This window comes from Oncorhynchus tshawytscha, linkage group LG07, assembly GCF_018296145.1.
Source record: "Oncorhynchus tshawytscha isolate Ot180627B linkage group LG07, Otsh_v2.0, whole genome shotgun sequence".
Classification (NCBI taxonomy): domain Eukaryota; kingdom Metazoa; phylum Chordata; class Actinopteri; order Salmoniformes; family Salmonidae; genus Oncorhynchus; species Oncorhynchus tshawytscha.
The window spans coordinates 28,918,818-28,946,594 of record NC_056435.1 but is presented as its reverse complement, the minus strand read 5'-3'; the positions used below and the strand labels follow the sequence as shown (position 1 = coordinate 28,946,594).

Here is a 27,777-nt window from a genome sequence, read left to right as displayed (position 1 = left end):
CTCTCTCTCCCTCTTTATCTCTCTCTCCCTCTTCCTCTCTCTCCTTTTTTCTCTCTCTCCCTCTTCCTCTCTCTCCTTTTTTCTCTCTCTCCCTCTTTCTCTCCCTCTTCCACTCTCTCCTTTTTTCTCTCTCTCCCTCTTCCTCTCTCTCCCTCTTTCTCTCCCTCTTTCTCTCTCTCTCCATCTTTCTCTCTCTCCATCTTTCTCTCTCTCTCCATCTTTCTCTCCCCCTCTTTCTCTCTCACTCCCCCTTTCTCTCTCTCTCCCTCTTTCTCTCTCTCTCCCTCTTTCTCTCTCACTCCCTCTTTCTCTCTCTCTCCCTCTTTCTCTCTCTCTCCCTCTTCCTCTCTCTCCCTCTTCCTCTCTCACTCCCTCTTTCTCTCTCTCTCCCTCTTCCTCTCCCTCTCTCTCTCCCTCTCTCTCTCCCTCTCTCTCTTCTTTCTCTCTCTCTCTCCCTCTTTCTCTCTTCCTCTCTTCCCTCTTTCTCTCTCCCCTCTTTCTCTCTCTCTCCCTCTTTCTCTCTCCCCCCCTCTTCCTCTCTCTCTCTCTCTCTTCCCTCTCTCTCTCCCTCTTCCTCTCTCTCCCTTTTCTCTCTCTCTCCCTCTTCCTCTCTCTCCCTCTTTCTCTCTCTCCTTTTTTCTCTCTCTCCCTCTTCCTCTCTCTCCCTCTTTCTCTCTCTCTCCCTCTTTCTCTCTCTCTTCATCTTTCTCTCTTTCTCCCTCTTTCTCTCTCTCTCTCCCTCTTTCTCTCTCACTCCCTCTTTCTCTCTCTCTCCCTATTTCTCTCTCTCTCCCTCTTCCTCTCTCTCCCTCTTCCTCTCTCACTCCCTCTTTCTCTCTCCCTCTTCCTCTCTCTCTCCCTCTTCCTCTCTCTCCCTCTTCCTCTCTCTCTCCCTCTTTCTCTCTCTCTTCCTCTCTCCCTCCCTCTTCCTCTCTCTCTCCCTCTTTCTCTTTCTCTTCCTCTCTCTCTCCCTCTTCCTCTCTCTCTCCCTCTTCCTCTCTCTCTCCCTCTTTCTCTCTCTCTTCCTCTCTCCCTCCCTCTTCCTCTCTCTCTCCCTCTTTCTCTTTCTCTTCCTCTCTCTCTCCCTCTTCCTCTCTCTCTCTTCCCTCTTCCTTCTCTCTCTCCCCTCTTTCTCTCTCTCTTCCTCTCTTTCCCTTTCTCTCTCTCTTCCTCTCTCTCGCCCTCTTCCTCTCTCTCTCCCTCTTCCTCTCTCTCTCCGTCTTCCTCTCTCTCTCCCTCTTTCTCTCTCTCTTCCTCTCTCCCTCCCTCTTCCTCTCTCTCTCCCTCTTTCTCTCTCTTTCCTCTCTCTCTCCCTCTTCCTCTCTCTCTCCCTCTTCCTCTCTCTCTCCCTCTTCCTCTCTCTCTCCCTCTTTCTCTCTCTCTTCCTCTCTTTCCCTCTTTCTCTCTCTCTTCCTCTCTCTCCCTCTTCCTCTCTCTCTCCCTCTTCCCCTCTCTCTCCCTCTTTCTCTCTCTCTTCCTCTCTCTCTCCCTCTTCCTCTCTCTCCCTCTTTCTCTCTCTCTTTCCGGAGTCAAACCCACCTTATTGGAACCACTACAAAATACAATATCAGCACAGTGACACTATTCAGACCAAATCCTGACGGATGAAAGCAGTCCACAAGGGTTTCACTGTTCACCATGTTGTACCTGTGTGTGTGTGTGTGTGTGTGTGTGTGTGTGTGTGTGTGTGTGTGTGTGTGTGTGTTACCAGGTATGTGAATTGTGGATCATGAAAATGAATGAGGGCCATTTAAAACCCCTTTATTCATAGGCTACTTGGTTAATGCACAGCCAGGATAATAAGATGTGCATATGCGAAGCTGCAGAACCAGACTTGATTAAGGGGAGGGGAGGTGAGGCTTGGCTTTTAATCAAATTAAACAAAATGGAGGGGGAAACAAATAGTTTTTTAAAATGTTTTTAAATGAGAGTCACAGGCACAAAAGGCACGTCTCTTGTTCAATGGGCACTGTGCATCACGGCTGGATAGCTGAAATCCATTACCAACTGGGTTACTGCTGAGACCTGCTTAGTGCTGCATGAAATTGTCACTTGTGTGCTTAAAATTCATGACTTGAAGATGCTCTAAATTTGAATTGAATTTAATGTAAGTAATCCACTTCATGAAGTTGAAGAATAGAATTGGAAGTTTACATTTAATTGGAATTGAGAGAGACAGAGAGAGACAGAGAGACAGAGACAGAGGGAGACAAGAGACAGAGACAGAGAGAGACAGAGAGTGACAGAGAGAGACAGAGAGAGAGAGAGAGAGAGAGAGAGAGAGACAGAGAGCGACAGAGAGACACAGAGAGAGAAAGAGACAGAGAGACAGAGACAGAAAGAGACAGAGAGACACAGAGAGAGAGAGACAGAGAGCGACAGAGAGACACAGAGAGAGAAAGAGACAGAGAGACAGAGACAGAAAGAGACAGAGAGAGACAGAGAGAGAGAGACAGAGAGCGACAGAGAGACACAGAGAGAGAAAGAGACAGAGAGACAGAGAGACAGAGACAGAAAGAGACAGAGAGACAGAGACAGAGAGAGACAGAGAGACACAGAGAGAGACAGAGACAGAGGGGACAAGTATGTGTGTGTGGCTGGGGGAGAGAAAACTGCTAAATTCTAAAGTTCAAAGTAAAGCTGAACACATTGAGCCCACACACACACACACACACACACACACACACACACACACACAGACACACACACACACACACACACACACACACACACACACACACACACAGATTGAAAAGGGGAGAGATCTCCTCCAGTGGTGCTTTGATGTTGGGGAACACTAAAATAGCAGCCAGTCTGATTCTGTGTAATACTGTAGCAACCTACCAGTAGAAGAGAACACAGTGTGTCCCCTCCCACACACACCAAACAGACATAGATAGATACTGCTCGGGAGAGCTGTGTGTGTGTGTGTGTGTGTGGACCAGGGACCAGAGCCAAGACACTGGCTGCTCGCTCTGCATCAACACACACACACACAAACACACACTCCTCACCATCCCAGTATCTGAAGGAGAGGGTATAAGGACATTAGATGGGGAGAAAATATAAAGTGAGTGGTGAGGAGAGAAGGAACGAGCAGAGAGGAAATGGGGAGGCAGGAGAGAAGAGATGAAGCAAAGGGAAGTGGATTGAAGAGGGGGAATGGGGGGAGGAGGGGAGAGGGAGAAGAAAGTAGGAAGAGAGCTTGGGATAAATGTAGCCCGAGGCTGCTGTGGCCTCCCATCGTTCCAAATGGAATGAGCAGTGTGATTGTGTGTGTGTGTGTGTGTGTGTGTGTGTGTGTGTGTGTGTGTGTGTGTGTGTGTGTGTGTGTGTGTGAGAGAGAGAGAGACACGGGAACACAAACCTGATTACCCAGCCCCTGTAGGGGAGACAAATCTACATAATTTTCTTTCGCATCTTCACAAACCCCACTGAAAATGGGGGCAATTCAGTTACCCTGGCAACCAGTGTGCCTGCCTGCAGAATACAATTGATGGAGGGGGAAAACACAGACAGACAGACAGACAGACAGACAGACAGACAGACAGACAGACAGACAGGCAGGCAGGCAGGCAGGCAGGCAGGCAGACAGACAGACAGACAGACAGACAGACAGACAGACAGACAGACAGACAGACAGACAGACAGACAGACAGACAGACAGACATACAGACAGACAGACAGACAGACAGACAGACAGACAGATAGTGAGAGAGACAGACAGAGAGGCAAAGAGACAGACAGACAGACAGACAGACAGACAGACAGACAGACAGACAGACAGACAGACAGACAGACAGACAGACAGACAGACAGACAGACAGGCAGACAGACAGGCAGACAGACAGGCAGACAGACAGACAGACAGACAGACAGACAGACAGACAGACAGACAGACAGACAGACAGACAGACAGACAGACAGACAGACAGACAGACAGACAGACAGACAGACAGACAGAGAAGCAGACAGAGAAGCAGAGACAGAGAGACAGAAGCAGAAAGACCCTCAATAAAAGTGGAGTGCGGCCCAGCCCCAGAAGTGACTCTTCTTATCAACTGTATGGAAGGACTCCTTTGTGTTGTCTTAGGAATGCCTCATTATCTCTCCAACCCCATTGGTCTCCCCTCTGAGAAGCAGAGGCTCTGTGGTCTTTACAGGTCTGTAGGTCTGATATCTTATTGGAGGTTCATTTCACAGTAATACTATTGGTAAACATATGAGGTCTTAGATTCCTAGTCTCTTTCTCATATGTACTTGTGGTGAGATACCGACACTCTTTCTTACTCTCTCTTTCCCTCTCCCATGAGCTTTGGGGTTTCTTTGTCTCTCTCTTTTCTCACTCTGATCATGCTTAGAATAATGCTTTGCTAATGTCAGTATTGCCTTGTCACTTAAGCTTCATGCCTTCTACACTACATGACCCAAAGTATGTGGACTCCTGCTCGTGGGACACCTCCTTCCAAAATCATGGTCATTAATATGGAGTTGGTCCCTCCTTTGCTGCAATAACAACCTCCACTCTTCTGGGAAGGCTTTCCACTAGATGTTGGAACATTGCTGCAGGGACTTGTTTCCATTCAGCCATGAGCATTAGTGAGGTCGAGCACTGATGTTGGGATATTAGGCCTGGCTGACAGTCGGCGTTCCAATTCATCCCAAAGGTGTTCGATGGGGTTGCGGTCAGGACTCTGTGCAGGCCAGTCAAGTTCTGACACACCAATCTCGACAAACCATTTCTGTATGGACCTCGCTTTGTGCACAGGGACATAGTCATGCTGAAACAGGAAAGGGTCTTTCCCAAACTGATGTCACAAAGAAGCACAGAAGCATATCTATAATGTCATTGTATGCTGTAACAAACAAAAAAATCCCTTCACTAGAACTAAGGGGTCTAGCCCGAACCATGAAAAACTGCCCCAGACCATTATTTCTCATCCACCAAACTTTACAGTTGGCACTATGCATTTCGGCAGGTAGAGCTCTCCTGGTAACCGCCAAATCCAGATTCATCCATCGGACTGCCAGATGGTTATGCGTGATTCATCACTCCAGAGAACGTGTTTCCACTGCTCCAGCGTCCAATGGAGGCGAGCGTTATACCACTCCAGTCGACGCTTGGCGTTGCGCATGGTGATCTCGGCCATTTCGTGAAGCTCCCGACAAAACAGTTATTGCTGATGTTGCTTCCAGTAGCAGTTTGGAACTCGGTAGTGAGTGTTGCAACCGAGGACAGCACTTGCCGGTCCAGTTCTGTGAGCTTGCTCCTAGGCGTTTCCACTAAACAATAACATCACTTACAGTTAACCGGGGCAGCTCTAGCAGGGCAGAAATTGTACAAATTGACTTGTTGGAAAGGTGCCATCCTATGACGGTGACACGTTGAAAGTCACGGAGCTCTTCAGTAAGGCCATTCTAGTGCCAATGTTTGTCTATGGAGATTACATGGCTGTGTGCTCGATTTTATACACCTGTCAGCAAAGGGTGAGGCTGAAATAGACAAATCCAATCATTTGGAAGTGTGTCCACAAACATTTGTATAGAATCCATTAATTTTACAATGTTAATAAAATATCTGCCTTTGACATAGACAATTCTCAGACCAATTCATGCTAATCAACGTCAACTCATTGCCTAATGATTGCTTGTATAGTCTTATTTCTACGAGTCATGTGAGGTACACAGTGCATTCGGAAAAGCATTAAGACACCTTGACTTTTTCCAAATGTGGTTACGTTACAGCCTAATTCTAAAATGGATGAAATAAAACATGTTCCTCAACAGTCTATGCACCAAAAAAACATAATGACAAAGTGAACACAGGTTTTTGGAATTTTTTGCAAATGTATTAAACATTTTAAAAGACAGAAATACCTTATTTACATAAGTATTCAGACCTTTTGCTATGAGACTCGAAATTGAGCTCAGGTGCATCCTGTTTCCGTTGATCAATCTTGAGATGTTTCTACAACTTGATTGAAGTCCACTTGGTCAGGGAGGTGACCAAGAACCTGATGGTCACTCTGACAGAGCTCCAAAGTTCCTCTGTGGAGATGGGAGAACCTTCTAGAAGGACAAACATCTCTCCAGTACTCAACCAATCAGGCCTTTATGGTAGAGTGTTCAGATGGAAGCCACTCCTCCGCTTGGAGTTTCCCAAAAGGCACCTAAAGGAATCTCAGACCATGAGAAACAAGATTCTCTGGTCTGATGAAACCAAGATTGAACTCTTTGGCCTGAATGCCAAGCGTCACGCCTGGAGGAAACCTGGCACAATCCCTACGGCGAAGCATGGTGGTGGCAACATCATGCTGTGGGGATATGTTTCAGCGGCAGGGACAGGGAGACTAGTCAGGATCGAGGGAAAGATGAACGGAGCAAAGTACAGAGAGAAACTTGAAGAAAACCTGCTCCAGAGCGTTCAGGAAAGTTCACCTTCTAATGGGACAACGACCCTAAGCACACAGCCAAGACAACGCAGGAGTGGCTTTGGGACAAGTCCCTGAATGTCCTTGAGTGGCCCAGCCAGAAAACGGACTGGAAACCAATCAAACATTTCTGGAGAGACCTTAAAATAGCTGTGCAGCGACGCTCCCCATTCAACCTGACAGAGCTTGAGAGGATCTGCAGAGAAGAATGGGAGAAACTCCCCAAATACAGGTGTGCCAAGCTTGTAGCGTCATACCCAAGAAGACGAGGCTGTAATCGCTGCCAAAGGTGCTTCAACAAAGTACTGAGTAAAGGGTCTTGTCTCAAAACCTGTTTTTGCTTTGTCATCATGAAGTATTGTGTGTAGATTGATGGGGGAAAAAACTATTTGATCCTTTTTAGAATAAAGTTGTAACGTAACAAAATATGGAAAAAGTCAAGGGGTCTGAATACTTTCAAAATGTACTGTATATAATATGCATATACAGTTGAAGTCGAAAGTTTACATACACTTAGGTTGGAGTCATTAAAACTTGTTTTTCAACCACTCCACATAATTTCTTGTTAACAAGCTATAGTTTTGGCAAGTAGGTTAGTACTGTGTGCATCTACTGTGTGCATGACACAAGTCATTTTTACAACAATTGTTTACAGACAGATTATTTCACTGTATCACAATTCCAGTGGGTCAGAAGTTTACATACACTACGTTTAAAGTACCTTTAAACAGTTGGAAAATTCCAGAAAATGATGTCATGGCTTTAGAAGCTTATGATAGGCTAATTGACATCATTTGAGTCAAGTTGAGGTGTACCTGTGGATGTATTTCAAGGCCTACTTTCAAACTCAGTGCCTCTTTGCTTGACATCATGGGAAAATCAAAAGAAATCACACAAGACCTCAGAAAACTGTAGACCTCCACAAGTCTGGTTCATCCTTGGGTGCAATTTCCAAACGCCTGAAGGGACCACGTTCATCTGTACAAACAATAGTACGCAAGTATAGACACCATGGGACCCCACAGCTGTCATACAGCACAGGAAGGAGATGCGTTCTGCCTCCTAGAGATGAACGTACTTTGGTGTGAAAAGTGCAAATCAATCCCAGAACAACAGCAAAGGACATTTTGAAGATGCTGGAGGAAGCAGGTACAAAAGTATCTATATCCACAGAAAAACGAGTCCTATATCGAAACACAACCTGAAAGGCCGCTCAGCAAGGAAGAAACCACTGCTTCAAAGCCGCCATAAAAAAGCCAGACTACGGTTTGCAACTGCACATGGGGACAAAGATTGTATTTTTTGGAGAAATGTCCTCTAGTCTGATGAAACAAAAATAGAACTGTTAGGCTTGCATGCCTAAGAACACCATCCCAACCGTGAAGCACGGGGGTGGCAGCATTATGTTGTGGGGTTGCTTTGCTTCAAGAGGGACTGGTGCACTTCACAAAATAGATAGCATCATGAGGGCGGAAAATTATGTGGATATATTGAAGCAACATCTGAAGACATCAGTCAGGAAGTTAAAGCTTGGTCGCAAATGGGTCTTTCAAGTGGACAATGACCCCAAGCATACTTCCAAAGTTGTGGCAAAATGGCTTAAGGACAACAAAGTCAAGGTATTGGAGTGGCCATCACAAAGCCCTGACCTCAATCCTATAGAACATTGGGGGGCAGAACTGAAAAAGCGTCTGCGAGCAAGGAGGCCTACAAACCTGACTCAGTTACACCAGCTCTGTCAGGAGGAATGACCCAAAATTCACCCATTCAACTTAATCTGGGAAGCTTGTGGAAGGCTACCCGAAACATTTGACACAAGTTAAACAATTTAAAGGCCATGCTACCAAATGCTAATTGAGTGTATGTAAACTTCTGACCCACTGGGATTATGATGAAAGAAATAAAGAAATAAAAGCTGAAATAAATCATTCTCTCTACTATTATTCTGACATTTCACATTCGTAAAATAAAGTGGTGATCCAAACTGACCTAAGACAGGGAATTTTTACTAGGATTAAATGTCAGGAATTGAAAAACTGAGATGAAATATAGTTGGCTAAGGTGTATGTAAACTTCCGACTTCCACTGTATCATACATGATAAATATCACTACACTACAAAAGGAGAGAACCTTATCTTTGCAGTGTGAAGCAATCCTCTCTCCTCTAGTGGCTTGGTGATACTGACTTGGCCTGTCACATCACTAGTCCTTGAGGTTCGAAGCCATTCTGCACCACCGAGGACAGGGTTTCTCAAACTTGGTTATCAGGACTACAAGGGGTGCACAACACAGCCGATTCAAATAATCAACTTATCATCACTGTGTACTGTTAGGTTAAAACATTTAAAACGACCACCCCTTGGGTCCCGAGGACCGAGTTTGGGAAACGCTGACCTAGGACCTCGCAGTCCTATCCCAGAATGCACTGTGGTGTATACCAGTGGGCAAGTGGCGGCTCCCGCCCTCGCTCCATCGAAAGGATCTCCCAGGAAGCATGTTCACATTCATCCCAGATACACACACACGCACGCACACACACACACACACACACACTACATAATTTAACCCTCTCCTCTCTCCCCAGCCTGTCGCACACACACACACACACAAACACACACACACACACTACATAATTTAACCCTCTCCTCTCTCCCCAGCCTGTCGCACACACACACTACATAATCTACATAATTTAACCCTCTCCTCTCTCCCCAGCCTGTCGCACACACACACACACACACAAACACACACACTACATAATTTAACCCTCTCCTCTCTCCCCAGCCTGTCGCACACACACACTACATAATCTACATAATTTAACCCTCTCCTCTCTCCCCAGCCTGTCGCACACACACACACACACACACACACACACACACACACACACACAATCTACATAATGCAGAAACCTGTATCCTCTCTCACCATGGGACTTGTCTGTGTGTTTTTATTGTATCACTCATCCCAGTTTATTTACAGCTGCTGGTCTTTCTTCTCTCCTCCGTAAAACAATCAATCAATACTGGATGTGTGTGTGTGTGTGTGTGTGTGTGTGTGTGTGTGTGTGTGTGTGTGTGTGTTTGTGTGCGTGTATGACAGGCTGGGGAGAGAGGAGAGGGTTAAATACGAACACACATATGAACATACATGCTGTGTGTGTCCTCATCTGTGTCCGTGTCTCAGTGTGTGTACGACTGCAATATTTAAACCGGAAAGTGTGTGTCTTTGTTTAAACCTGGGCTTTATATAGAGCTCAGTGTTCCTATTGCTATCAACTTTTCCCACCAGCACCAACATCCTATCTCTCTGGGACACACACACACACACACACACAGGAGTGATTATTGGGATTATTGGGCCAAGCAGCCTCAGCGGGCGTGTCTAAAGCTAATGTGTCAGATTTCATCATAACTGACAAACATTACTAAAGAGAGGAGAGAAGGGGGGGGAGACATAGCAGAGAAGGAGTGTTTTGGACTGGTGCTCCTGACACTGCTCTCATTGTTCGGCTCACACGTAGCCAGAGAGAAAGAAAGAGAGAAAGAGAGGGGTGTCCGAGTGCAAGGCTCATGTTTCACATTCTTACACACTCTCACCGGTTGCTCTGCGGTTGCTGTGAGTGTGTGTGTGTGTGTGTGCTAGCGTGCGCGTGTGTGTGCGCGAGTGCGCATTGTCACTAGGCAGAGCGTGGCACCAGGAGCACAGAGAGAAACGGAAACCTTCCATGACACACACATACAGCTCTGACCTCCAACTATGCTTCAAGACAACATATGAGGGGCTGAAGAAACATACTGAGTAGTTAGACAGGAGAGCCAGCAACCAGTGGGTTGCCAGTTCAAATCCCAGGTACGATGGGAAAAATCTGTTAGGGAAGGGAGCTGGCAACCGGAGGGTTGCTGCAGAGTTGTGGATTCGAGTCACATGACTTGAACTCGAGACAGACTTGAGTCATACATTTGACGACTTGATAGAAAATAAAATGACTTAAGACTTGGAGCCTTGACACTTGACTTTATCTGGCTAGGTTTGTAATGTTGTGATACAGCCTAGAATCGAACCAGGGTCTGTAGTGACATCTCTAGCGCTGAGATGCAGTGCCATAGACCCCTGCGCCACTTGGGTTTGAGGGTACTGTTTGTCACCGTTATAATACAATGAATGTATTGTTCAGTTTTGTGTTGCATAGTGGCTTTGCTGGCATAAGATTCACAAGAGACTACATGTTTTAGTTCCTGTTTGACAGATTTGAATTGATTTCTCGAGGGGAACCAGGCTGTACAGTCTGGCCCTCTACTTGCATTCGTTCAGATAGGACAGGTTAAGTCTGATACAGAGGCCTGTTGCCTGTGCATGTTGGGTCAATCTACTTGTATGTTTTGTATTATATGGTGCTTTCATCATTGGATCACCAAGACCTGTAAATACGTCTACACTGAGCACATCAACCTGCCTTGTCTTCTGCTGATGTCATGCCCTTACCACTGCTACAAGGTCCCTATTTTACAATGACATCATCCAAACGTGTTGAAGACAAAATAATGAAAAAGGCCTCAATAAATAGACAAAGATTTGTAGTTGTTGCATGTTATGATTTTTTTTTTTACTTGACTTGCAAACTCGTGACTCGACTTTGCTCTTAGACTGCACGGCATGGACTTGACTCGAGGTCTTGACCCGTTCTACTCGTGACTCGACTTTGCTCTTAGACTGGACGGCATGGACTTGACTCGAGGTCTTGACCCGTTCTACTTGGGACTCGACTTGCCCTTAGAATGCGCCGCATGGACTTGACCCGTTCTACTTGGGACTCGACTTGCTTGTGACTTGGTCCCACCTCAAATCCTAGATTCCATGGTCTGGCCGGCTCCCTTCTCTCCACTGGGATTCTCTGCCTCTGACCATATTACAGGGGCTGAGTCACTGGCTCACTAGTGCTCTTCCATGCCGTCCCTAGGAGGGGTGCGTCACTTGAGTGGGTTGAGTCACTGACGTGATTTTCCTGTCCGGTTTTGCGCCTCCCTCGGGCTTGTGCGGTTGAGGAGATCTACGTGGGCTATACTCAGCCTTGTGTCAGGGTAGTAAGTTCGTGGTCTGTTGATATCCCTCTAGTGGTGTGGGGGCTGTGCTTTGGCAAAGTGGGTGGGGTTATATACTGCCTGGTTGGCCCTGTCTGGGGGTATTGTCGGACGGGGCCACAGTGTCCCCCGACTCACCCCTGTCTCAGTCCCCAGTATCTATGCTACAATAGTCTCTGTGGCGGGGACTAGGGTCAGTCTGTTATATCTCATGTCCTGTGTGAATTTATGTATGCTCCCTCTAATTCTCTCGCCCTCCCCTTCCGGAGGACCTGGGACCATGCCTCAGGACTAACTGGCCTGATGACTCCTTGCTGTCCACAGTCCACCTGGTCATGCTGCTGCTCCAGTTTCAACTGTTCTGCCTGCGGCTAGGGAACCCTGACCTGTTCACCGGACGTACTACCTTGTCCCAGACCTTCTGCTTTCGACGCTCTCTCTCTACCGCACCTGCTGTCTCGACCTCTGAATGCTCGGCTATGAAAAGCCAACTGACATTTACTCCTGCGGGACTGACTGACCTGTTGCACCCTCTACAACCACTTTGATTATTATTTGACCCTGCTGGTCATCTAAACTTAACATGTGTAAATATTTGTATGAACGTAACAAGATTCAACAACTGAGACATAAACTGAACAAGTTCCACAGACATGTGACTAACAGAAATGGAATAATGTGTCCCTGAACAAAGGGGGGGGCCACCAGCTGCATTAAGTACTGCAGTGCATCTCCTCCTAATGGACTGCACCAGATTTGCAAGTTCTTGCTATGAGATGTTACCCAGCTCTTCCACCAAGGCACCTGCAAGTTCCCAGACTATTCTGGGGGGAATGGGCCTAGCACTCACCCTCATCCAACAGGTCCCAGAAGTGCTCAATGGGACTGAGATCCAGGCTCTTCACTGTCCATGGCAGAACACTGACATTCCTGTCTTGCAGGAAATCACGCACAGAACGAGCAGTATGGCTGGTGGCATTGTCATGCTGGAGGGTCATGTCAGGATGAGCCTGCAGGAAGGGTACCACATGAGGGAGGAGGATGTCTTCCCTGTAACGCACAGAGTTGAGATTGCCTGCAATGACAACAAGCTCAGTCCGATGATGCTGTGACACACCGCCCCAGACCATGACGGACCCTCCACCTCCAAATCGATCCCGCTCCAGAGTACAGGCCTCGGTGTAACGCTCATTCCTTCGACGATAAACACAAATCCGATCATCACCCCTGGTGAGACAAAACCTGCTACTCGTCAGTGAAGAGCACTTTTTGCCAGTCCTGTCTGGACCAGCGGCGGTGGGTTTGTGCCCATAGACGACGTTGTTGCCAGTGATGTCTGGTGAGGACCTGCCTTACAACAGGCCTACAAGCCCTCAGTCCAGCCTCTCTCAGCCTATTGCAGACAGTCTGAGCACTGATGGAGGGACTGTACGTTTCTGGTGTAACTCGGGGAGTTGTTGTTGCCATCCTGTACCTGTCCCACAGGTGTGATGTTCAGATGTACCAATCCTGTGCAGGTGTTGTTACACGTGGTCTGCCACTGTGAGGACGGTCAGCTGTCCATCCTGTCTCACTGTAGCGCTGTCTTAGGCATCTGTACGGACATTGCAATTTATTACCCTGGCCACATCTGCAGTCCTCATGCCTTCTTGCAGCATGATTAAGGCACGTTCACGTAGGTGAGCAGGGAACCTGGGCATCTTTCTTTTTGTGTTTTTCAGAGTCAGTAGAAAGGCCTCTTTAGTGTCCTGGGTTTTCATAACTGTGACCTTAATTGCTTACCGTCTGTAAGCTGTTAGTGTCTTAACGACCGTTCCACAGGTGCATTTTCAGTCATTGTTTATGGTTCATTGAACAAGCATGGGAAACAGTGTTTAAACCCTTTACAATGAAGATCTGTTAAGTTATTTGGATTTCTACGAATTATCTTTGAAAGACAGGGTCCTGAAAAAGGGACATTTCTTTTTTTCCTGAGTTTACTAACAACTTGAAGAACAATCTGGCCTTAAATGGCCATGTACTCTTATAATCTCCACCTGGCACAGTCAGAAGAGGACTGGCCACCCCTCAGAGCCTGGTTCCTCTCTAGGTTTCTTCCTAGGTTCATGCCTTTCTAGTTTATCCTAACCACCGTGCTTCATCTGCATTTGCTTGCTGTTTGGGGTTTTAGGCTGGATTTTCTGTATAAGCACTTTGTGACATCTGCTGATGTAAAAAGGGCGTGATAAATACATTTGATTGATTGATTGGTTATGCCCTTGAGCAAGGCAATTAAACCCCACAACAACAGCTCCCCGAGGTCTCAGTGTGGCAGCACCTAGCACCTCTCCACCCCCCCAAAAAATGTATGTGTCTTTTGGAGCGGTTGGATTAAAAACAGAAGTCAACTTTTGGTTGGACCTTGTGTACAATTGAGCAATAAAGTTATTATAAAATATCTTCAAGGTGGCTTATGGCTGGGGAACAAAAAACAGCTAACCTGTTTCTATTCTTCAGACAGACAGTACAGTTGCCCTGCATACAGGACTGTCTACTGTTGACGAATGCTTCAGCTGACGCCATGCAAAACACATAGCAGTTACACAGTGCACACATCAAAGCAGGAACACCTGACTGTGAGGCAAAGGAGCCATTGCACAATCCCAGCATGCCTCAGTAATGAGTGTGCGTTTAAGGGGCAGTGGCCTGTGTGTTTGCATTCACCAATCAGAGCGGTTTGAACATCTGTTATCTAATGAGGATAGATAGTATCCAATGAGCATAGATAGAACATCTGGCACCAATGATCGCCATTCTTCCAAAACCTGAACTTTAACCTCTCCTACCTTGCGCCATGGGCTGTTTTTCATCTCGCTCTCTCTCTCTCATTACCACACCCTTCTTCTACATACCATAGTATAGCACAATACATTTCCACAAATTTAACAATGTAGATGGATGATATTCCATCTAAAAAGATCTTTATGCAAAAGTTTATTAAAAATAATAATAATAATTACACACTTCGATTTTCTCCGTTTGAATGACATTTATCAAAAACGTATATACCAACAATACATTGCAGGATTTCATGGTAGCTAATGTTTGTGTTAGCCATGATAGTTACCTGGATTTACTGCTGCTAGTAGTAGCAATCAGGTTAGCATGTGGCTAGCTACAGGGCCGGACTACCGCATTTGGGGCCCCAGGCAACGACCTCTGGTGGTCCCCCACCCTCAGCTAACTTACTGCATTTCAACACATTTTTCCATAGTGCAGAGAGAAACATCTGCAGTTTTATAATACTATTTACACATTTTGTAATGGGGCTAAGAGAAAAGAATTAAGTTTGAAAGCTCATTTCCTGTAATTCTATACTTTTTGCCATGGGGCAGAGAGATAACTTTGCCGTTTTGAAACTCATTTCCTGCTATTCTACACATTTTGCCATGAGGCAGAGAGATAACTTTGCCGTTTTGAAACTCATTTCCTGCTATTCTACACATTTTGCCATAAGGGAGAGATAACTTTGCCGTTTTGAAACTCATTTCCTGCTATTCTACACATTTTGCCATGAGGCAGAGAGATAACTTTGCCGTTTTGAAACTCATTTCCTGCTATTCTACACATTTTGCCATAAGGCTGAGAGACAAGTTTGCAGTTTAAAGATATTTTCAACCCTCCCAACCCAAACTATTATTCACATTTTTGTTTGGGGGTTTAGGGGCCAGTTTGGTGTAACAGTTTGGTTATAGACGTTCAATGTCTACTATGATGGGAAAGGTGTATCTTAATTTGGCGTAACAGTAGGAGAAATGCTGATGTGCTGAACTGCTAATAAGTCAGGTGTTTCCAGGCTGCTCGTGGGCAGCCAGTAGGGGAAAGCCAGAGGTATAAGAGTCCCTATTCTAAAAGTCTGCGAGCTGTAGAAGTGTTTTTTAAAAATGGAGGGGGCTGATACAGAATAAATAAAACACTCCTGCGCGTCTACTGCTCCTCCTTACGTCACATCCGGAAAGCGTGTCCCGACATGCCTTCATGAATGTCGTATTGGGACTTTTAGTTGGAAGGATGAAACAAATCAGAATGTTTAACAGCAACCTAATTCTGCAATCTTCCATTTAAATCAATAATCCCCCCCCCACACACACACACACACACACACACACACTAACGGTCAATACACAAGCTGTTCAGAATCAACATGGTAAGTAGGAGAGAAAATGCCCAGCCCATTCATTCTCACCGGCGTGTAGCCCAGCGGTGTGTGTACTTTGGAGAAGGCTGACTCGGCATATTAGCCTAATTGTGTTTCTGAATTGGGTGGTGTGTGAGTGTTTCTCTGTGTAATTAAACAAAATGTATGCATTCAATGTAGAACAGAGAGGAAGCAGAAAGAAAGTCAATGGGACCATTTTTAACTGGACAGCAGATAGTGCTGACACAGCGTGCACACACACACACTCACACCTGTCAGATGGAGAGACCCTGGGAACAAACTGTTTCTCTGCTAAGTGAAGGAGAAAAATACACTATTCCTCCATCACTCCCTCCCCACCCTCCCCTTTCCATCCGTCCTTCACATTTGAATCTGGCCTCCTCCATCCTCTCCTGCACATGTCTCTTCTTCCTCTTCTCTGTCAACACAGAGAACAGACACATGCAGCTAGCACCATACACACACACACACACACACACGTAGACACACACACGCACGTAGACACACAAGCGTGCACACCTCAACAGGTATGACGCATCCTCTGTACCGATCACTCCATCAGCTGCAAGGACCAACAACTTTCTCTGTCTCTCTGTCTCTGTCTCTCCAGTATACCTTTATTTGTCTCTGTCTCTACAGTATACCTTTATTTGTCTCTGTATCTTTCTCTACAGTATACCTTTATTTGTCTGTCTCTACAGTATACCTTTATTTGTCTCTGTCTCTTTCTCTACAGTATACCTTTATTTGCCTCTGTCTCTACAGTATACCTTTATTTGTCTCTGTATCTTTCTCTACAGTATACCTTTATTTGTCTGTCTCTACAGTATACCTTTATTTGTCTCTGTCTCTTTCTCTACAGTATACCTTTATTTGCCTCTGTCTCTACAGTATACCTTTATTTGCCTCTGTCTCTACAGTATACATTTATTTGCCTCTGTCTCTACAGTATACCTTTATTTGTCTCTGTCTCTTTCTCTACAGTATACCTTTATTTGTCTCTGTCTCTACAGTATACCTTTATTTGTCTCTGTCTCTTTCCCTACAGTATACCTTTATTTGTCTCTGTCTCTACAGTATACCTTTATTTGTCTCTGTCTCTACAGTATACCTTTATTTGTCTCTGTCTCTACAGTATACCTTTATTTGTCTCTGTCTCTGTCTCTACAGTATACCTTTATTTGTCTCTGTCTCTACAGTATACCTTTATTTGTCTCTGTCTCTACAGTATACCTTTATTTGTCTCTGTCTCTTTCTCTACAGTATACCTTTATTTGTCTCTGTCTCTACAGTATACCTTTATTTGTCTCTGTCTCTTTCTCTACAGTATACCTTTATTTGCCTCTGTCTCTGTCTCTACAGTATACCTTTATTTGTCTATGTCTCTACAGTATACCTTTATTTGTCTCTGTCTCTACAGTATACCTTTATTTGTCTCTGTCTCTTTCTCTACAGTATACCTTTATTTGTCTCTGTCTCTTTCTCTACAGTATACCTTTATTTGTCTCTGTCTCTACAGTATACCTTTATTTGTCTCTGTCTCTTTCTCTACAGTATACCTTTATTTGTCTCTTTCTCTACAGTATACCTTTATTTGTCTCTGTCTCTACAGTATACCTTTATTTGCCTCTGTCTCTGTCTCTACAGTATACCTTTATTTGTCTCTGTCTCTACAGTATACCTTTATTTGTCTCTGTCTCTGTCTCTACAGTATACCTTTATTTGTCTCTGTCTCATTCTCTACAGTATACCTTTATTTGTCTCTGTCTCTACAGTATACCTTTATTTGTCTCTGTCTCTACAGTATACCTTTATTTGTCTCTGTCTCTACAGTATACCTTTATTTGTCTCTGTCTCTACAGTATACCTTTATTTGTCTCTGTCTCTACAGTATACCTTTATTTGTCTCTGTCTCTGTCTCTACAGTATACCTTTATTTGTCTCTGTCTCATTCTCTACAGTATACCTTTATTTGTCTCTGTCTCTACAGTATACCTTTATTTGTCTCTGTCTCTACAGTATACCTTTATTTGTCTCTGTCTCTTTCTCTACGGTATACCTTTATTTGTATACCTTTATTTGTCTCTTTCTATTTGTCTCTGTCTCTACAGTATACCTTTATTTGTCTCTGTCTCTACAGTATACCTTTATTTGCCTCTGTCTCTACAGTATACCTTTATTTGTCTCTGTCTCTACAGTATACCTTTATTTGTCTCTGTCTCTACAGTATACTTTATTTGTCTCTGTCTCTCTATACCTTTATTTGTCTCTGTCTCTACAGTATACCTTTATTTGTCTCTGTCTCTACAGTATACCTTTATTTGTCTCTGTCTCTACAGTATACCTTTATTTGTCTCTGTCTCTACAGTATACCTTTATTTGTATCTGTCTCTACAGTATACCTTTATTTGCCTCTGTCTCTACAGTATACCTTTATTTGCCTCTGTCTCTACAGTATACCTTTATTTGCCTCTGTCTCTACAGTATACCTTTATTTGTCTCTGTCTCTTTCTCTACAGTATACCTTTATTTGTCTCTGTCTCTACAGTATACATTTATTTGTCTCTGTCTCTACAGTATACCTTTATTTGTCTCTGTCTCTACAGTATACCTTTATTTGTCTCTGTCTCTTTCTTTGTCTCTGTCTCTACAGTATACATTTATTTGTCTACAGTATACCTTTATTTGTCTCTGTCTCTACAGTATACATTTATTTGTCTCTGTCTCTTTCCCTACAGTATACCTTTATTTGTCTCTGTCTCTACAGTATACCTTTATTTGTCTCTGTCTCTACAGTATACCTTTATTTGTCTCTGTCTCTACAGTATACATTTATTTGTCTCTGTCTCTTTCCCTACAGTATACCTTTATTTGTCTCCGTCCCTCTATTTATACAGGAACACGACATTCAGCCCTTCTCAACAGCGTCCGTCTGTCTTTCTGCTTCTGTCTCTGCTTCTCTGTCTGCTTCTCTGTCTGTCTGTCTGTCTGTCTGTCTGTCTGTCTGTCTGTCTGTCTGTCTGTCTGTCTGTCTGTCTGTCTGTCTGTCTGTCTGTCTGTCTGTCTGTCTGTCTGTCTGTCTGTCTGTCTGTCTGTCTGTCTGTCTGTCTGTCTGTCTGTGTGTGTGTGTGTGTGTGTGTGTGTGTGTGTGTGTGTGTGTGTGTGTGTGTGTGTGTGTGTGTGTGTGTGTGTGTGTGTGTATCCATGTCCGGGGTATAGGTTGGCGGTTCAGGACAAAATGGAATCAGGCCTCAAACAAGAAGCAAGCAGCATGTACACGCACACACAATATGTGTTGTACACTGACTCCCGATCCTCTCTCCCCCTCCCTCACACACAGAAAACCGCTCTCTCCCCCTCCCTCACACACAGACTACCGCTCTCTCCCTCACACACAGAAAACCGCTCCTCCCCTCCCTCACACACACAGACACACAGACTACCGCTCTCTCCCCATCCCTCACACACAGACTACCGCTCTCTCCCCCTCCCTCACACACAGACTACCGCTCTCTCCCCTCCCACACACACAGACTACCGCTCTCCCCCATCCCTCACACACAGAAAACCGCTCTCTCCCCCTCCCTCACACACAGACTACCGCTCTCTCCCCTCCCACACACACAGACTACCGCTCTCTCCCCATCCCTCACACACAGACTACCGCTCTCTCACCATCTCTCCCCTCCCTCACACACAGACTACCGCTCTCTCACCATCTCTCCCCTTCCCTCACACAGACTACCGCTCGCTCTCCATCTCTCTCCCTCCCTCACACAGACTACCGCTCTCTCCCCATCCCTCACACACAGACTACCGCTCTCTCACCATCTCTCCCCCTCCCTCACACACAGACTACCGCTCTCTCACCATCTCTCCCCTCTTCCCTCCCTCACACAGACTACCGCTCGCTCTCCATCTCTCTCCCTCCCTCACACAGACTACCGCTCTCTCTCTCTCCATCTCTCTCCCTCCCTCACACAGACTACCGCTCTCTCTCCATCTCTCTCCCTACCTCACACAGACTACCGCTCTCTCACCATCTCTCTCCCTCCCTCACACAGACTACCACTCTCTCTCCATCTCTCCCCCTCCCTCACACACAGACTACCGCTCGCTCTCCATCTCTCTTCCTCCCTCACACAGACTACCGCTCTCTCACCATCTCTCCCCCTCCCTCACACAGACTACCACTCTCTCTCCTTCACACACACTCACAAACTTCCTTGCTCTCTCACACACAGATGGAGTGAACAGTCATCTGATTGAGCCTTGCAATCCACCTCTGAGTGTGGGTCGTTAGAAACACACACACACAGTTCAGCAATAATTGACTATGGGTCGTTAGGAGATCGTACTAAAGTGGACAATGGGAGATTAGGGGAACTTAATGACCGCTTTACAAAGCCTCTACTAGCATAAACATACACACACACACACACACGCACCAGTACACACACAGGCAAGTAATCATGTATGATGATGACAGATTAGAAGGTAATTGCAGACGGGGCCAGTGTTTCAATAGGTTTGAATTCTATCGGTTTGACTAAGAAATGGTCGTCTGGCTTTCGGTTGCCCTGGATACTGACGGAGAGGCACTGCACGTTCTCACGTTGCTGTAAGACCAGCACAAAGCCACGGTGGACTAGGTTGTCAGGAAACGGAGGAGGTACGTCGACAGTTCTACCTGGACTTGTCCCGTGCCACATTCTCCCCTGAAAAAAAGACAGTTCTAGCAGCAGGTGGCCTCTGCTCTCTCCATCATTCCCTTTGTCTTTCTCTCTCTGTCTCTCTGTCTGCTGGTTGTGACCCATTTAACAGCAGACTCTGCTATAGACATAACATACTCAGTATTCAGCTGGCCCACTCTTTCCCTAGTGCTCCGTCTGATCAAATATACATTAAGTCAGCCTGTGAACACGCAAGTAGAGGTACCAAAACACACTCTAAAAACGCACATATGGTGCCTCCTCCATTTTCCGCCATTGTGTGGAAGCAAAATCAGCCTTTCACAATCAGACACACACACACACCATTGACATCATACGTCTCCAAGAGAGTTGCTTAAGCTGGCAGACAATTTTAATATCACAGGGCAGCTTCGTTCCTCAATGGAGCTTAGAACTGTTTGTGTGGTGTGTGTATGTGTAAACGCGAGTGTGTGAACCCATAGCAACTCTCCACCAAGTATCTTTTGGGGGAGAGACGGAGTAGATGGACAGCCTAAAGCAGATATGAACTACGATTTCTCATTTGTCGTCCCCAGAATGGTTCCCTACGGAATCAGGGCAGCTCAGAGCTCAGAGTTCAGCCTTCCAACACTCAGACCTCATTCCAATCAATATTTCTATCAGGAATATAAATGGATTCTTGTTTGTTTGACCAATGCAACAGGGAGAATTTAAACCCTTTCTCAGACATATGACAGGGTTTATTTCTAGAGAGAGAAGACGGAGGATCTCCCTAGGAAAACAACCTGATGCCTCTTTGAGCGAGTGGTTCTCTCTCTGTGTCACACTTGAGACCGTCGTGTGTGTGTGTGTGTGTGTGTGTGTGTGTGTGTGTGCGTGTCCATTTGTGTGTTGTTACTGTCTAACTGCGTTTTGAGTAATTGTGTCGTAGTCGAGATGGTGATCACGATTACGTTTCCTCTTAACATTTGAGTCCCTGCATCTCCGTAGGAGTGACATTCCTCTCTCTCTCACACACACACACACACACACACACACACACACACACACACACACACACCACCTGGGATTGGACTGGAAATAACAGGGGGGGAAAAGTCTGCCTGTGGAATTCCAGAGCTGTGAAATGGGGTGTGCTATTCTGCTGAGCTGCTGGTTCTGGGAATAAAGGACTGAGGAGTTGCATACATGCATTTTCCCAGAGTCCCAGAACAGCCCTGAGGACGGAGAGAAAGAGGAGAAGGGGGAGCCGGGGGAAAAGACAGACAGGCAACACCTCCACATCCCATCACCTCCTCCCCCTTTCAAGAACCTGACAGAATAAACTGTGTGTGTGTGTGTGTGTGTGTATAGCTGCCATGGCACAATATTGCTATCAGGCCTGTAGATTTCTATTCATTTTCCTTGGAGGCGACATGTGCTTTCGTTGCAGGGTGCAGATTAATGTCTTAGTGGGGCTCTGCTGGGATTGAGAGACACCACAGCTATACAGAGAGAGATAGAGAGAGAGATACAAGCAGAATTAAGAGAGAGGGATAGATAGGGGAATACAAATCAATAAAGATGCTTTGTTCAGTAGACTTTTTACACTCGTAAGCACAATAGAAATCCTTTCCAAACTGGTAAAACACAGACTGGTTACCCTGTACGCTGTTTAAAGACAGCGATGACAGGTGTGGTAGGGGAACAGGAGGCCTCGGCAGGGGAACAGGAGGCCTCGGCAGGGGAACAGGAGGACCCGGCAGGGGACAGACACACAGCTAACCCAGCCTGCTGGAGACTCACGAGTTTCAAAGCCCTAGCACGCCACTGATGCCAGGGTGCCAATCTGTCCACACAGGCTGGTCACAGGAAAGAGCCGTCGATTTGGGACGTTGAAAAGGTCCCGAGGACGTGGATATATGCCTTCGTCGGCGCTCACCAAAACAAAAACAATGGCGCAGCGCTGGAACTGACGAGGCTCAGAGCCAGAGCGCGACCCTTAGACCACCGCACAACGGCAATTCACAATTCTCTAACAAGCAGGGAGAGTACTTGATGATACTTAAAACGCATCGTTTTTTAAATTATGTTTGAAGCTTTCCCCAAACCATAGCCCTAACCTTAACCACTCAAAATGTATACCTAAACTTAAGCCTTTGAGCTGTTTCTCTTTTAACCCTGTAACCATGTGGAATTAACCCTGTAACCATGTGGAATTAACCCTGTAACCACGTGGAATCGATCCACAAGCTCAACACTGCCATGTTCAATGGGCATCAGTGGTGTCGTGGAGGATATACACAGCTATACGCTGCAAATCCACTTGTTCTTCAGAGGGCATTGCGTATACTCACTTCTTAATCCCCATGATGCCTATCAAAGTAGTGGAGTGGAGGCCTACGCCGTATCAATGAACAAGGCTGATGGAACAGAACAGAACGCTTAGCTTCAAATGTTGATGAACTGTTATTTCGTCACATTTTAGGCGCAGCGGTGTGCACACGGCAGTAGTAGCGCGAATGTTACAAAATGCAATTTGCGGAAAGACACCGTTCTAAAATGCACGTGCAAACGGTTTCATGGACAGAGATGGAAATATCTGTTAGACATTTAGAAAGAGGGGAGATCTAAAGATGCAACAACTATTATGGGTTGCTAATGTGACTAGGAGAATGCCTTTGGCTGCTAGACAATGAAATAAAAGTTGAAAGAAAACCAATAGAACAGGAGAACGCATAATAAGGAAGTCTTCGTAAAAGAATTGCCTCCACCGTTATAACATTTTGGTTATAGGTTACTTTGAATCAAGGTGAGACATGCCTCATTATCTGAAGTAAAATGTCCAGGTTTAAAACAATTAAGGAATGGGAAAAATATATAGTGATGCTAATGACAGGCCTAATCGTGTTCTTGTAGATGGAAAGGCTTTCCCAGAAACCATCTCAATGAAAAGTTCACAAGCTACAGAGTAGCTACAGACCTCCATCTCATGTGCTACAGAAACACTGCTAACTGAACAGCAGTGTTAGGTGCCTGTGCACTTGAATTAAAGGGTAACTACACAACAACAAAAAATGGGGGAAAAATAAATAAATCGGTCTCCTGATGTGGTTTAAGCATAGTTATGGACCTTTTCTATTAAAAATATGTGACTTTGAGAGTGAAAACCTGGGGGGGGATTCAAAAATCAGAAACATGTGACTCAGTTGACAGGCTAATTTATCTGTTTTAATAGACGGCCTACTATTAGCCTGCTTGCACAGTACAGCTTGGGTTGGCCTGACTCAAAGACTAATATGGGATTCCTCATTTTAGGTCATTCAGAGTGTGTTACTGTTTCTCATAGAACTTCACACAGATCACCTTTCCTTCGCTGGGTGGTCCGTTTGGGAAAACGTTGGCTACATTAGAGTATATCCAAATCTCCTGGCGCCACTACACCACCGATGGGCATGAAATGGGAGAAAACATGAAGAAAAAGAGGACGTAGGTGTACTCCCTGAAATTGTTGTACATTCTTATAAAACTTTAGTAAGAACACATTGTCTGCTTCAGAAAGCAGACTCACTGCAGCAACCTCAGACACTTGGCCAGGCATGAAACCCCTGTCATTGTAGGAAAACAGCAACAGCCTTCAGGGCAACAAGCAGTGTTGGGGAAACTACTCTGAAAAGATAGTTTACCAAGTTACAAATTACTTTACACTGAAAGAAGCAGTGTTGGGGAAACTACTCTGAAAAGATAGTTTACCAAGTTACAAATTACTTTACAGTGAATGAAGTTAAGCTACACGAAAGCTACCCTTAAGAGAAATATAGTTTACTTAACTACTTTTTCAAAGTAACTTTAGTTAACTACATCCAACCTAATTTGTGAAAAATCCTCATATGTAAATCTGAAATGTCAACAACAAACTACAAGACCAGTTCACTTTGGGGTCATATGTTAACAGAATGTGTCATTTAGCTATTAAACACAAAAACGATGTTTCAAGTGAGAATTGGGCAGGTCTGATGCCAAAAAATGAAGGAAATTATTGCCCATATCTTATTTTTGCAAAAAAAGTTGTGTGTAGTTCCAGTAGTTATCTACACCGCTACATGGCAAAAAACAGTTATTAACTACTGAAAACAGCACCTAGATTTGAATTCAGTTCAAATACCACCAAGCTACTTCAAAATGTACTTAAATTACTCATTTAACAACATGAAGTTCACTCCTCCCCAACACTGGTCAAGAAGTCACTGCCAACAACCCAGATCCTACAGGGTTATGGCTCCATTGAGATGCTGCTAAGCAATAGAGAGCCATACTATCTGTGAATACTTCTGACCTGCTTTCATGCTCCATTCCCTGGGTGGGGAGAGAAAGGGGGAAAAGAATGAAAGAGAGAGAAAAGGTATGGGCCTACTTCCCAGCCTCCTCCTCATTGGACCATGAAAGCTTCTCTTTCTACCCCTCTGTTCTCTTCTGTGTATGGCAGCCGGAAACACATTCGTATCCCTCGTGGACCGGTTCGTACCTAAAACATTTTCCATTCAGGCTGCATAGGCTTCGATCTCCTCCTTAACTTTATTTAATGGTGAGAAAAGAGGAAATAAACTGGTAAAATATGTGTACTTTCCTTATGAAACACCATTTTCCACCACCATGCAAGAGTGGCTAAATGCTAATCCTGTGTATCACGTTCAGGCAATCAGGTTAAATCTATATGACCAGAGGTTCATTTATTTTATTTTACGCCTGCTGCAGTTTCTTTTGACGCGTCAAAATGTGCGCGCGAGAGTAAAGAGCGTCAATTCACAGGCACCGCGTTGCAAAAAACAACTTAAATGTCAAGAGAATCCATTTAAACAGTTGTATTTGTTATGTTCGCTATGTAGCCCTTACATACTATTGTTGTGTGTTCCTTTTGACTCGCCTTAAATGTCCTATGGGAGCTACTGTACCTGCCTGCCAGCACCAAACAGTTATGCTGGCTCACCAACTGTGAGGAAAGTTGTAGATACATCCTAGCAGTTCATGAAGAATTTAGCTAGAATTTAGCTAGAATTTAGCTAGTCTCTTCGTTTAACATAAAAGTATTCTCTCTTATCTCTCGATTTTTCCAGGTCAGCCTGCCTAGGCTATATACGACTAGGCTATATACGACCAGGCTATATACGACTAGGCTATATACGACCAGGCTATATACGACTAGGCTATATACGACCAGGCTATATACGACCAGGCTATATACGACTAGGCTATATACGACCAGGCTATATACGACCAGGCTATATACGACTAGGCTATATACGACTAGGCTATATACGACCAGGCTATATACGACTAGGCTATATACGACCAGGCTATATACGACCAGGCTATATACGACCAGGCTATATACGACTAGGCTATATACGACCAGGCTATATACGACTAGGCTATATACGACCAGGCTATATACGACTAGGCTATATACGACCAGGCTATATACGACCAGGCTATATACGACCAGGCTATATACGACCAGGCTATATACGACTAGGCTATATACGACTAGGCTATATACGACCAGGCTATATACGACCAGGCTATATACGACTAGGCTATATACGACCAGGCTATATACGACCAGGCTATATACGACTAGGCTATATACGACTAGGCTATATACGACCAGGCTATATACGACTAGGCTATATACGACCAGGCTATATACAACTAGGCTATATACGACCAGGCTATATACGACCAGGCTATATACGACTAGGCTATATACGACTAGGCTATATACGACCAGGCTATATACGACCAGGCTATGTACGACCAGGCTATATACGACCAGGCTATATACGACTAGGCTATATACGACCAGGCTATATACGACCAGGCTATATACGACCAGGCTATATACGACCAGGCTATATACGACCAGGCTATATACGACCAGGCTATATACGACTAGGCTATATACGACCAGGCTATATACGACCAGGCTATATACGGCCAGGCTATATACGACCAGGCTATATACGACCAGGCTATATACGACCAGGCTATATACGACCAGGCTATATACGACCAGGCTATATACGACCAGGCTATATACGACCAAAATCAACACAGGTGGGCTGCATTGTTTCAAATATATATCTTATTTGACTGAAACCTTAGCTTACAGACCAATACATTTTAAACTAAATGTTTAGCTAGTCTACTTAGCACAGGGAAGATCATAACAATTTCTCAAATTCCTTTGCAACAAACGACCCACGCCATTTATCGGCTTATTTTATCAGAATTGCTCCGCATACACTTGAGAAAAATACACCGTTGACGCTCACGCCGGTTTGTTTTCTCTCAGTCTTGGTTTCCACTAATGAGATACAGCCCTGCATTAGGTTAGGGGTGAAAAACCAGACTGCTGTAACATGATTGGCTGAACACGATACACATCATCTGGGATTAGCATTCAGCCACTAGCATTGTGGTGTAAAAATGAAAATATGCATAAAGAGGAAATCGAAGCCTTTGCAGCCTGAATGGAAAATGTTTTTGGTAAAAACCGGTCCACGGGGAAACGAATGTACTGCCGGCGGAATACAATGCATTTGGACGGTAAGATGACATGACTCAATATCGCCATCTGCCAGCCTCTGGGCTAGTCTTACTGGTCTGTTACAGTCACAAACACACTGTGCCAACTTAATCAAATGTTTCTTCTCCTTCTCTCTCCTGTTCTTCCCGTCTGTCCATTGTTGGAAACCTGTCCATTAATTTCTCCTATATGGATGGATTTGGGTATAGTTATAGCAGGGGTTGTGAATTAAAGATGTAAGGAGAGGGGGGAGCGCTTTCAGACTCTTAGGATGCAGCTAACCTGACTAGTTTATGATGAAGTGGTGTCTGTCCCCCTCTCTGTCTCCTTCTCTGACCCATAACAGGGGGGTCACCTAATCTTCTGTGGATGCAGTGCTGTTCATTAGGAGGATCATATCCTGTCCTCTCTTTCACTCTACAGTTTCCTCTCCAATCCGTATTACCACTCAGATATAAATCTAGTATGACTGACTCCCTAACCACGAAAATACCACGATCCCCTTGACAGCAAACATCGATGAACCATCAGCGAGTAAACAGTTAACCCGCTAAACACTACCCCTCTCATCCTCTCCCCACTCGCCCGTGACAAACCTCGCCAAAACCCTCCCGTGCGCCCATGTCCTTGGTTCAGGCGACATACGGTGAACCTCGGACAGACCCTCGCACGTGAGGCGACGGGCCATTTAATTCATAATTCTGTCCTCTATTCCTAACGTTGTTCTGAATGCCTAGCACCACACCAGAAGGCAGGGAGACCTGCAGGGAGAGAAAACGCCCTGCGTTGTTTCACGGGCATGTGGAA

At 45.1% G+C, this 27,777-nt stretch overlaps 1 protein-coding gene across 1 annotated transcript in view; it reads right to left on the bottom strand.

Annotated features, from left to right (window-relative positions):
* Window positions 1-27,777, bottom strand: part of LOC112255243 (SLIT-ROBO Rho GTPase-activating protein 2-like) — a 133,744-nt gene that overhangs the window by 104,997 nt on the left and 970 nt on the right.